This window comes from Genypterus blacodes, unplaced genomic scaffold (assembly GCF_046128005.1).
Source record: "Genypterus blacodes isolate CSIRO-AG114 ecotype Tasmania unplaced genomic scaffold, CSIRO-AGI_Gbla_v1 ptg000036l_1, whole genome shotgun sequence".
Lineage (NCBI taxonomy): Eukaryota > Metazoa > Chordata > Actinopteri > Ophidiiformes > Ophidiidae > Genypterus > Genypterus blacodes.
In genome coordinates, this window is record NW_027466849.1 from 4,768,066 (window position 1) to 4,781,836 (window position 13,771).

The following is a 13,771-nucleotide window of genomic DNA, read 5'->3' on the forward strand; positions in this document are numbered from 1 at the left end:
TTGACAATTTTGACTGAAATCCAATTCCTTTAAAAGCCCAAATCTTGGACAAGGAAGAAACTAAAGAGCTCAAAAAATACCCACACACACTCTGGGGGGCACGATGATTCATTGGTATGAGTTTAAAGAAAAATAAAATGTTGGTCACTTTTTTCAGAGGAGGTAAGGGGGGACCCTTATCCACTTTGACTTTTTTTTGGATGGGCCATATCTTGGCATAGGAAACACATGAAAAGCCCCAAATTCACACACAACATCCCCATGGCGCCAGGATTCTTTGGTGCAAGTTTGGAGTCATTTTGACAATTTTGTCCAAATTCCAATTCCTTAAAAAGCCCATATCTTGGACAAGGACGAAGCTAAAGAGCTCAAAAAATCCACACACACACTCTGGGGTGCACGATGATTCATTGGTATGCGTTTAAAGAAAATTTAAATTTTGGTCATTTTTTTCAGAGGAGGTAAGGGGGGACCCTTATCCACTTTGACTTTTTTTTGGATGGGCCATATCTTGGCCTAGGCAACACACAAAAAGCCCCAAATTCACACACAACATCCCCATGGCACCGGGATTCTTCGGTGCAAGTTTGGTGTCATTTTGACAATTTTGACCGAAATCCAATTCCTTTAAAAGCCCATATCTTGGACAAGGAAGAAGCTAAAGAGCTCAAAAAATCCACACACACACTCAGGGGGGCACGATGATTCATTGGTATGAGTTTAAAGAAAATTTAAATTTTTGTCATTTTTTTCAGAGGAGGTCAGGGGGGACCCTTATCCACTTTGACTTTTTTTTGGATGGGCCATATCTTGGCCTAGCGAACACACAAAAAGCCCCAAATTCACACACAACATCCCCATGGCACCAGGATTCTATTGGTGCAAGTTTGGAGTCATTTCGGCAATTTTGACTGTAATCCAATTCCTTTAAAAGCCCATATCTTGGACAAGGAAGAAGCTAAAGAGCTCAAAAAATCCACACACACACTCTGGGGGGCACGATGATTCATTGGTATGAGTTTAAAGAAAATTTAAATTTTGGTCATTTTTTTCAGAGGAGGTAAGGGGGGACCCTTATCCACTTTGACTTTTTTTTGGATGGGCCATATCTTGGCCTAGGAAACACACAACAAGCCCCAAATTCACACACAACATCCCCATGGCACCAGGATTCTTTGGTGCAAGTTTGGAGTCATTTTGACAATTTTGTCCCAATTCCAATTCCTTAAAAAGCCCATATCTTGGACAAGGAAGAAGCTAAAGAGCTCAAAAAATCCACACACACACTCTGGGGGGCACGATGATTCATTGGTATGAGTTAAAAGAAAATTTTAATTTTGGTCGTTTTTTTCAGAGGAGGTAAGGGGGGACCCTTATCCACTTTGACTTTTTTTTGGATTGGCCATATCTTGGCCTAGGAAACACACAACAAGCCCCAAATTCATACACAACATCCCCATGGCACCAGGATTCTTTGGTGCAAGTTTGGAGTCATTTTGACAATTTTGTCCAAATTCCAATTCCTTTAAAAGCCCAAATCTTGGACAAGGAAGAAGCTAAAGAGCTCAAAAAATCCCCACACACACTCTGGGGGGCACGATGATTCATTGGTATGAGTTTAAATTTTGGTATGAGTTTAAATTTTGGTCATTTTTTTCAGAGGAGGTAAGGGGGGACCCTTATCCACTTTGACTTTTTTTTTGGATGGGCCATATCTTGGCCTAGCGAACACACAAAAAGCCCCAAATTCAAACACAACATCCCCATCGCACCAGGATTCTTTGGTGCAAGTTTAGAGTCATTTTGACAATTTTGACCGAAATCCAATTCCTTTAAAAGCCCATATCTTGGACAAGGAAGAAGCTAAAGAGCTCAAAAAATCCACAAACACACTCTGGGGGGCACGATGATTCATTGTTATGAGTTTAAAGAAGATTTAAACTTTGGTCTTTTTTTTCAGAGGAGGTAAGTGGGGACCCTTATCCACTTTGACTTTTTTTTGGATGGGCCATATCTTGGCCTAGGAAACACACAACAAGCCCCAAATTCATACACAACATCCCCATGGCACCAGGATTCTTTGGTGCAAGTTTGGAGTCATTTTGACAAATTTGACCGAAATCCAATTCCTTAAAAAGCCCATATCTTGGACAAGGAAGAAGCTAAAGAGCTCAAAAAATCCCCACACACACTCTGGGGGGCACGATGATTCATTGGTATGAGTTTAAAGAAAATTTAGATTTTGGTCATTTTTTTCAGAGGAGGTAAGTGGGGACCCTTATCCACTTTGACTTTTTTTTGGATGGGCCATATCTTGGCCTAGGAAAAACACAACAAGCCCCAAATTCATACACAACATCCCCATGGCACCAGGATTCTTTGGTGCAAGTTTGGAGTCATTTTGACAATTTTGACTGAAATCCAATTCCTTAAAAAGCCCATATCTTGGACAAGGAAGAAGCTAAAGAGCTCAAAAAATCCACAAACACACTCTGGGGGGCACAATGATTCATTGGTATGGGTTTAAAGAAAATTTAAATTTTGGTCATTTTTTTCAGAGGAGGTAAGGGGGACCCTTATCCACTTTGACTTTTTTTTGGATGGGCCATATCTTGGCCTAGCGAACACACAAAAAGTCCCAAATTCACACACAACATCCCCATGGCACCAGGATTCTTTGGTGCAAGTTTGGAGTCATTTTGAAAATTTTGTCCAAATTCCAATTCCGTTAAAAGCCCAAATCTTGGACAAGGAAGAAGCTAAAGAGCTCAAAAAATCCCCACACACACTCTGGGGGGCACGATGATTCATTGGTATGAGTTTCAAGAAAATTTAAATTTTGGTCATTTTTTTCAGAGGAGGTAAGGGGGGACCCTTATCCACTTTGACTTTTTTTTTGGATGGGCCATATCTTGGCCTAGGAAACACACAACAAGCCCCAAATTCATACACAACATCCCCATGGCACCAGGATTCTTTGGTGCAAGTTTGGAGTCATTCTGACAATTTTGTCCAAATTCCAATTCCTTTAAAAGCCCAAATCTTGGACAAGGAAGAAGCTAATGAGCTCAAAAAATCCCCACACACACTCTGGGGGGCACGATGATTCATTGGTATGAGTTTAAAGAAAATTTAAATTTTGGTCATTTTTTTCAGAGGAGGTAAGGGGGGACCCTTATCCACTTTGACTTTTTTTTTGGATGGGCCATATCTTGGCCTAGGGAACACACAAAAAGTCCCAAAATCACACACAATATCCCCATGGCACCAGGATTCTTTGGTGCAAGTTTGGAGTCATTTACACAATTTTGACTGAAATCCAATTCCTTTAAAAGCCCAAATCTTGGACAAGGAAGAAGCTAATGAGCTCAAAAAATCCCCACACACACTCTGGGGGCACGATGATTCATTGGTATGAGTTTAAAGAAAATTTAAATTTTGGTAATTTTTTTCAGAGGAGGTAAGGGGGGACCCTTATCCACTTTGACTTTTTTTTTGGATGGGCCATATCTTGGCCTAGCGAACACACAACAAGCCCCAAATTCATACACAACATCCCCATGGCACCAGGATTCTTTGGTGCAAGTTTGGAGTCATTTTGATAATTTTGACCGAAATCCAATTCCTTAATAAGCCCATATCTTGGACAAGGAAGAAGCTAAAGGGCTCAAAAAGTCCACAAACACACTCTGGGGGGCACGATGATTCATTGATATGAGTTTAAAGAAAATTAAAATTTTGGTCATTTTTTTTAGAGGAGGTAAGGGGGGACCCTTATCCACTTTTACTTTTTTTTGGATGGGCCATATCTTGGCCTAGGAAACACACAACAAGCCCCAAATTCATACACAACACCCCCATGGCACCAGGATTCTTTGGTGCAAGTTTGGAGTAATTGACAATTTTGACCGAAATCCAATTCCTTAAAAAGCCCATATCTTGGACAAGGAAGAAGCTCAAAAATCCACACACACACTCTGGGGGGCACGATGATTCATTGGTATGAGTTTAAAGAAAATTTTAATTTTGGTCTTTTTTTTCAGAGGAGGTAAGTGGGGACCCTTATCCACTTTGACTTTTTTTTGGATGGGCCATATCTTGGCCTAGGGAACACACAAAAAGCCCCAATTTCACACACAATATCCCCATGGCACCAGGATTCTTTTTGGGCAAGTTTGGAGTCATTCTGACAATTTTGACTGAAATCCAATTTCTTTAAAAGCCCATATCTTGGACAAGGAAGAAGCTAAAGAGCTCAAAAAATCCACACACACACTCTGGGGGGCACGATGATTCATTGGTATGAGTTTAAAGAAAATTTAAATTTTGGTCTTTTTTTTCAGAGGAGGTAAGGGGGGACCCTTATCCACTTTGACTTTTTTTTGGATGGGCCATATCTTGGCCTAGGAAACACACAAAAAGCCCCAAATTCACACACAACATCCCCATGGCACCAGGATTCTTTGGTGCAAGTTTGGAGTCATTTTGACAATTTTGTCCAAATTCCAATTCCTTTAAAAGCCCATATCTTGGACAAGGAAGAAGCTACAGAGCTCAAAAAAATTCACACACAAACTCTGGGGGGCACGATGATTCATTGGTATGAGTTTAAAGAAAATTTAAATTTTGGTCATTTTTTTCAGAGGAGGTAAGGGGGACCCTTATCCACTTTGACTTTTTTTTGGATGGGCCATATCTTGGCCTAGCGAACACACAAAAAGCCCCAAATTCACACACAACATCCCCATGGCACCAGGATTCTTTGGTGCAAGTTTGGAGTCATTTTGGCAATTTTGACTGGAATCCAATTTCTTTAAAAGCCCATATCTTGGACAAGGAAGAAGCTAAAGAGCTCAAAAAATCCACACAAATTTTGGGGGGCACGATGATTCATTGGTATGAGTTTAAAGAAAATTTAAATTTTGGTCATTTTATTCAGAGGAGGTAAGGGGGGACCCTTATCCACTTTGACTTTTTTTTGGATGGGCCATATCTTGGCCTAGGAAACACACAAAAAGCCCCAAATTCACACACAACATCCCCATGGCACCAGGATTCTTTGGTGCACATTTGGAGTCATTTTGGCAATTTTGACTGGAATCCAATTTCTTTAAAAGCCCATATCTTGGACAAGGAAGAAGCTAAAGAGCTCAAAAAATCCCCACACACACTCTGGGGGGCACGATGATTCATTGGTATGAGTTTAAAGAAAATTTAAATTTTGGTCATTTTTTTCAGAGGAGGTAAGGGGGACCCTTATCCACTTTGACTTTTTTTTGGATGGGCCATATCTTGGCATAGGAAACACATAAAAAGCCCCAAATTCACACACAACATCCCCATGGCACCAGGATTGTTTGGTGCAAGTTTGGAGTCATTTTGACAATTTTGACTGAAATCCAATTTCTTTAAAAGCCCATATCTTGGACAAGGAAGAAGCTAAAGACCTCAAAAAATCCCCGCACACACTTTTGGGGGGCACGATGATTCATTGGTATGTGTTTAAAGAAAATTTAAATTTTGGTCTTTTTTTCAGAGGAGGTAAGGGGGGACCCTTATCCACTTTGACTTTTTTTTGGATGGGCCATATCTTGGCCTAGGAAACACACAAAAAGCCCCAAATTCACACACAACATCCCCATGGCACCAGGATTGTTTGGTGCAAGTTTGGAGTCATTTTGACAATTTTGTCCAAATTCCAATTCCTTTAAAAGCCCATATCTTGGACAAGGAAGAAGCTAAAGAGCTCAAAAAATCCACACAAATTTTGGGGGGCACGATGATTCATTGGTATGAGTTTGAAGAAAATTTAAATTTTGGTCATTTATTCAGAGGAGGTAAGGGGGGACCCTTATCCACTTTGACTTTTTTTTGGATGGGCCATATCTTGGCCTAGGAAACACACAAAAAGCCCCAAATTCACACACAACATCCCCATGGCACCAGGATTCTTTGGTGCACATTTGGAGTCATTTTGGCAATTTTGACTGAAATCCAATTTCTTTAAAAGCCCATATCTTGGACAAGGAAGAAGCTAAAGAGCTCAAAAAATCCCCACACACACTCTGGGGGGCACGATGATTCATTGGTATGAGTTTAAAGAAATTTAAACTTTTGGTCATTTTTTTCAGAGGAGGTAAGGGGGGACCCTTATCCACTTTGACTTTTTTTTGGATGGGCCATATCTTGGCCTAGGGAACACACAAAAAGCCCCAAATTCACACACAACATCCCCATGGCACCAGGATTGTTTGGTGCAAGTTTGGAGTCATTTTGACAATTTAGACTGAAATCCAATTTCTTTAAAAGCCCATATCTTGGACAAGGAAGAAGCTAAAGACCTCAAAAAATCCCCGCACACACTTTTGGGGGGCACGATGATTCATTGGTATGAGTTTAAAGAAAATTTAAATTTTGGTCTTTTTTTCAGAGGAGGTAAGGGGGGACCCTTATCCACTTTGACTTTTTTTTGGATGGGCCATATCTTGGCCTAGCAAACACACAACAAGCCCCAAATTCTCACACAACATCCCCACGGCACCAGGATTCTTTGGTGCAAGTTTGGAGTCATTTTGACAATTTTGACCGAAATCCAATTCCTTTAAAATCCATATCTTGGACAAGGAAGAAGCTAAAGAGCTCAAAAAATCCACACACACACTCTGGGGGGCACGATGATTCATTGGTATGAGTTTAAAGAAAATTTTAATTTTTGTCATTTTTTTCAGAGGAGGTAAGGGGGGAACCTTATCCACTTTGACTTTTTTTTGGATGGGCCATATCTTGGGCTAGGACACACACAACGAGCCCCAAATTCATACACAACATCCCCATGGCATCGGGATTCTTTGGTGCAAGTTTGGAGTCATTTTGACAATTTTGACCGAAATCCAATTCCTTAAAAAGCCCATATCTTGGACAAGGAAGAAGTTAAAGAGCTCAAAAAATACACACCAGACTTATGGGGGCACGATGATTCATTGGTATGAGTTTAAAGAAAATTTCAATTTTGGTCATTTTTTTCAGAGGAGGTAAGGGGGGACCCTTATCCACTTTGACTTTTTTTTGGATGGGCCATATCTTGGCCTAGCAAACACACAACAAGCCCCAAATTCTCACACAACATCCCCATGGCACCAGGATTCTTTGGTGCAAGTTTGGAGTCATTTTGACAATTTTGTCCAAATTCCAATTCCTTTAAAAGCCCATATCTTGGACAAGGAGGAAGCTAAAGAGCTCAAAAAATACAGACCAGACTTATGGGGGCACGATGATTCATTGGTATGTGTTTAAAGAAAATTTAAATTTTGGTCTTTTTTTCAGAGGAGGTAAGGGGGGACCCTTATCCACTTTGACTTTTTTTTGGATGGGCCATATCTTGGCCTAGGAAACACACAAAAAGCCCCAAATTCACACACAACATCCCCATGGCACCAGGATTCTTTGGTGCACATTTGGAGTCATTTTGGCAATTTTGACTGGAATCCAATTTCTTTAAAAGCCCATATCTTGGACAAGGAAGAAGCTAAAGAGCTCAAAAAATCCCCACACACACTCTGGGGGGCACGATGATTCATTGGTATGAGTTTAAAGAAATTTAAAATTTTGGTCATTTTTTTCAGAGGAGGTAAGGGGGGACCCTTATCCACTTTGACTTTTTTTTGGATGGGCCATATCTTGGCCTAGGGAACACACAAAAAGCCCCAAATTCACACACAACATCCCCATGGCACCAGGATTCTTTGGTGCAAGTTTGGAGTCATTTTGACAATTTTGACTGAAATCCAATTACTTTAAAAGCCCATATCTTGGACAAGGAAGAAGCTAAAGACCTCAAAAAATCCCCGCACACACTTTTGGGGGGCACGATGATTCATTGGTATGAGTTTAAAGAAAATTTAAATTTTGGTCATTTTTTTCAGAGGAGGTAAGGGGGGACCCTTATCCACTTTGACTCTTTTTTGGATGGGCCATATCTTGGCCTAGGAAACACACAAAAAGCCCCAAATTCACACACAACATCCCCATGGCACCAGGATTCTTTGGTGCAAGTTTGGAGTCATTTTGACAATTTTGTCCAAATTCCAATTCCTTTAAAAGCCCATATCTTGGACAAGGAAGAAGCTACAGAGCTCAAAAAATCCACACACAAACTCTGGGGGGCACGATGATTCATTGGTATGAGTTTAAAGAAAATTTAAATTTTGGTCATTTTTTTTAAGAGGAGGTAAGGGGGACCCTTATCCACTTTGACTTTTTTTTGGATGGGCCATATCTTGGCATAGGAAACACATAAAAAGCCCCAAATTCACACACAACATCCCCATGGCACCAGGATTCTTTGGTGCAAGTTTGGAGTCATTTTGACAATTTTGAGCGAAATCCAATTCCTTTAAAAGCCCATATCTTGGACAAGCAAGAAGCTAAAGAGCTCAAAAAATCCACACACACACTCTGGGGGGCACGATGATTCATTGGCATGAGTTTAAAGAAAATTTCAATTTTGCTCTTTTTTTTATCCACTTTGACTTTTTTTTGGATGGGCCATATCTTGGCCTAGGAAACACACAAAAAGCCCCAAATTCACACACAACATCCCCATGGCACCAGGATTCTTTGGTGCACATTTGGAGTCATTTTGGCAATTTTGACTGAGATCCAATTTCTTTAAAAGCCCATATCTTGGACAAGGAAGAAGCTAAAGAGCTCAAAAAATCCCCACACACACTCTGGGGGGCACGATGATTCATTGGTATGAGTTTAAAGAAATTTAAAATTTTGGTCATTTTTTTCAGAGGAGGTAAGGGGGGACCCTTATCCACTTTGACTTTTTTTTGGATGGGCCATATCTTGGCCTAGGGAACACACAAAAAGCCCCAAATTCACACACAACATCCCCATGGCACCAGGATTGTTTGGTGCAAGTTTGGAGTCATTTTGACAATTTTGACTGAAATCCAATTTCTTTAAAAGCCCATATCTTGGACAAGGAAGAAGCTAAAGACCTCAAAAAATCCACACAAATTTTGGGGGGCACGATGATTCATTGGTATGAGTTTAAAGAAAATTTAAATTTTGGTCATTTTATTCAGAGGAGGTAAGGGGGGACCCTTATCCACTTTGACTTTTTTTTGGATGGGCCATATCTTGGCCTCGGAAACACACAAAAAGCCCCAAATTCACACACAACATCCCCATGGCACCAGGATTCTTTGGTGCAAGTTTGGAGTCATTTTGACAATTTTGACTGAAATCCAATTTGTTTAAAAGCCCATATCTTGGACAAGGAAGAAGCTAAAGAGCTCAAAAAATCCCCACACACACTCTGGGGGGCACGATGATTCATTGGTATGAGTTTAAAGAAAATTTAAATTTTGGTCTTTTTTTTCAGAGGAGGTAAGGGGGGACCCTTATCCACTTTGACTTTTTTTTGGATGGGCCATATCTTGGCCTAGCAAACACACAACAAGCCCCAAATTCTCACACAACATCCCCATGGCACCAGGATTCTTTGGTGCAAGTTTGGAGTCATTTTGACAATTTTGTCCAAATTCCAATTCCTTTAAAAGCCCATATCTTGGACAAGGAGGAAGCTAAAGAGCTCAAAAAATACAGACCAGACTTATGGGGGCACGATGATTCATTGGTATGAGTTTAAAGAAAATTTAAATTTTGGTCATTTTTTCCGAGGAGGTAAGGGGGGACCCTTATCCACTTTAACTTTTTTTGGATGGGCCATATCTTGGCCTAGGAAACACACAACAAGCCCCAAATTCATACACAACATCCCCATGGCACCAGGATTCTTTGGTGCAAGTTTGGAGACATTTTGACAATTTTGGCCCTAAATCCAATTCCTTTAAAAGCCCAAATCTTGGACAAGAAAGAAGCTAAAGAGCTCAAAAAATCCCCACACACACTCTGGGGGGCACGATTATTCATTGGTATGAGTTTAAAGAAAATTTAAATTTTGGTCATTTTTTTCAGAGGAGGTAAGGGGGGACCCTTATCCACTTTGACTTTTTTGGGATGGGCCATATCTTGGCCGAGGGAACACACAAAAAGCCCCAAATTCACACACAACATCCCCATGGCACCAGGATTCTTTGGTGCAAGTTTGGAGTCATTTTGACAATTTTGACTGAAATCCAATTCCTTTAAAAGCCCATATCTTGGACAAGGAAGAAGCTAAAGAGCTCAAAAAATTCCACACACACACTCTGGGGGGCACGATGATTCATTGGTATGAGTTTAAAGAAAATTTAAATTTTGGTCATTTTTTTCAGAGGAGGTAAGGGGGGACCCTTATCCACTTTGACATTTTTTTGGATGGGCCATATCTTGGCCTAGGGAACACACAAAAAGCCCCAAATTCACACACAACATCCCCATGGCACCAGGATTCTTTGGTGCAAGTTTGGAGTCATTTTGACAATTTTGACTGAAATCCAATTTCTTTAAAAGCCCATATCTTGTACAAGGAAGAAGCTAAAGAGCTCAAAAAATCCACACACACACTCTGGGGGACAGGATGATTCATTGGTATGAGTTAAAAGAAAATTTAAATTTTGGTCATTTTTTTCAGAGGAGGTAAGGGGGGACCCTTATCCACTTTGACTTTTTTTTGGATGGGCCATATCTTGGCCTAGGAAACACACAAAAAGCCCCAAATTCACACACAACATCCCCATGGCACCAGGATTCTTTGTTACAAGTTTGGAGTCATTTTGACAATTTCGACTGAAATCCAATTTCATTAAAAGCCCATATCTTGGACAAGGTAGAACCTAAAGAGCTCAAAAAATCCACACACACACTCTGGGGGGCACGATGATTCATTGGTATGAGTTTAAAGAAAATTTAAATTTTGGTCATTATTTTCAGAGGGGGTAAGGGGGGACCCTTATCCACTTTGACTTTTTTTTGGATGGGCCATATCTTGGCCTAGGGAACACACAAAAAGCCCCAAATTCACACACAACATCCCCATGGCACCAGGATTCTTTGGTGCACGTTTGGAGTCATTTTGACAATTTTGAGCGAAATCCAATTCCTTAAAAAGCCCATATCTTGGACAAGGAAGAAGCTAAAGAGCTCAAAAAATCCAGACACACACTCTTGGGGGCACGATGATTCATTGGTATGAGTTTAAAGAAAATTTAAATTTTGGTCATTTTTTTCAGAGGAGGTAAGGGGGGACCCTTATCCATTTTGACTTTTTTTGGATGGGCCATATCTTGGCCTAGGAAACACACAAAAAGCCCCAAATTCACACACAACATCCCCATGGCACCAGGATTCTTTGGTGCACGTTTGGAGTCATTTTGACAATTTTGACTGAAATCCAAGTCCTTAAAAAGCCCATATCTTGAACAAGGAAGAAGCTAAAGAGCTCAAAAAATCCACACTCACACTCTGGGGGGCACGATGATTCATTGGTATGAGTTTAAAGAAAATTTAAATTTTGGTCATTTTTTTCAGAGGAGGTAAGGGGGGACCCTTATCCACTTTGACTTTTTGTGGATGGGCCATATCTTGGCCTGGGACACACACAACAAGCCCCAAATTCACACACAACATCCCCATGGCACCAGGATTCTTTGGTGCAAGTTTGGAGTCATTTTGACAATTTTGACCGAAATCCAATTCCTTAAAAAGCCTATATCTTGGACAAGGAAGAAGCTAAAGAGCTCAAAAAATCCACACACACACTCTGGGGGGCACGACGATTCATTGGTATGAGTTTAAAGAAAATTTAAATTTTGGTCATTTGTTTCAGAGGAGGTAAGGGGGGACCCTTATCCACTTTGACTTTTTTTTGGATGGGCCATATCTTGGCCTAGGGAACACACAAAAAGCCCCAAATTCACATACAACATCCCCATGGCACCAGGATTCTTTGGTGCAAGTTTGGAGTCATTTTGACAATTTTGACTGAAATCCAATTCCTTTAAAAGCCCATATCTTGTACAAGGAAGAAGCTAAAGAGCTCAAAAAATCCACACACACACTCTGGGGGACAGGATGATTCATTGGTATGAGTTAAAAGAAAATTTAAATTTTGGTCATTTTTTTCAGAGGAGGTAAGGGGGGACCCTTATCCACTTTGACTTTTTTTTGGATGGGCCATATCTTGGCCTAGGAAACACACAAAAAGCCCCAAATTCACACACAACATCCCCATGGCACCAGGATTCTTTGTTACAAGTTTGGAGTCATTTTGACAATTTTGACTGAAATCCAATTTCATTAAAAGCCCATATCTTGGACAAGGTAGAAGCTAAAGAGCTCAAAAAATCCACACACACACTCTCTGGGGGGCACGATGATTCATTGGTATGAGTTTAAAGAAAATTTAAATTTTGGTCATTTTTTTCAGAGGAGGTAAGGGGGGACCCTTATCCACTTTGACTTTTTTTTGGATGGGCCATATCTTGGCCTAGGGAACACACAAAAAGCCCCAAATTCACACACAACATCCCCATGGCACCAGGATTCTTTGGTGCACGTTTGGAGTCATTTTGACAATTTTGAGCGAAATCCAATTCCTTAAAAAGCCCATATCTTGGACAAGGAAGAAGCTAAAGAGCTCAAAAAATCCAGACACACACTCTTGGGGGCACGATGATTCATTGGTATGAGTTTCAAGAAAATTTAAATTTTGGTCATTTTTTTCAGAGGAGGTAAGGGGGGACCCTTATCCATTTTGACTTTTTTTGGATGGGCCATATCTTGGCCTAGGAAACACACAAAAAGCCCCAAATTCACACACAACATCCCCATGGCACCAGGATTCTTTGGTGCACGTTTGGAGTCATTTTGACAATTTTGACTGAAATCCAATTCCTTAAAAAGCCCATATCTTGAACAAGGAAGAAGCTAAAGAGCTCAAAAAATCCACACTCACACTCTGGGGGGCACGATGATTCATTGGTATGAGTTTAAAGAAAATTTAAATTTTGGTCATTTTTTTCAGAGGAGGTAAGGGGGGACCCTTATCCACTTTGACTTTTTGTGGATGGGCCATATCTTGGCCTGGGACACACACAACAAGCCCCAAATTCACACACAACATCCCCATGGCACCAGGATTCTTTGGTGCAAGTTTGGAGTCATTTTGACAATTTTGACCGAAATCCAATTCCTTAAAAAGCCTATATCTTGGACAAGGAAGAAGCTAAAGAGCTCAAAAAATCCACACACACACTCTGGGGGGCACGACGATTCATTGGTATGAGTTTAAAGAAAATTTAAATTTTGGTCATTTGTTTCAGAGGAGGTAAGGGGGGACCCTTATCCACTTTGACTTTTTTTTGGATGGGCCATATCTTGGCCTAGGGAACACACAAAAAGCCCCAAATTCACATACAACATCCCCATGGCACCAGGATTCTTTGGTGCAAGTTTGGAGTCATTTTGACAATTTTGACTGAAATCCAATTTCTTTAAAAGCCCATATCTTGTACAAGGAAGAAGCTAAAGAGCTCAAAAAATCCCCACACACACTCTGGGGGGCACGATGATTCATTGGTATGAGTTTCAAGAAAATTTTAAATTAGGTCATTTTTTTCAGAGGAGGTAAGGGGGGACCCTTATCCACTTTGACTTTTTTTTGGATGGGCCATATCTTGGCATAGGAAACACATACAAAGCCCCAAATTCACACACAACATCCCCATGGCACCAGGATTCTTTGGTGCAAGTTTGGAGTCATTTTGACAATTTTTGTCCGAATTCCAATTCCTTTAAAAGCCCAAATCTTGGACAAGGA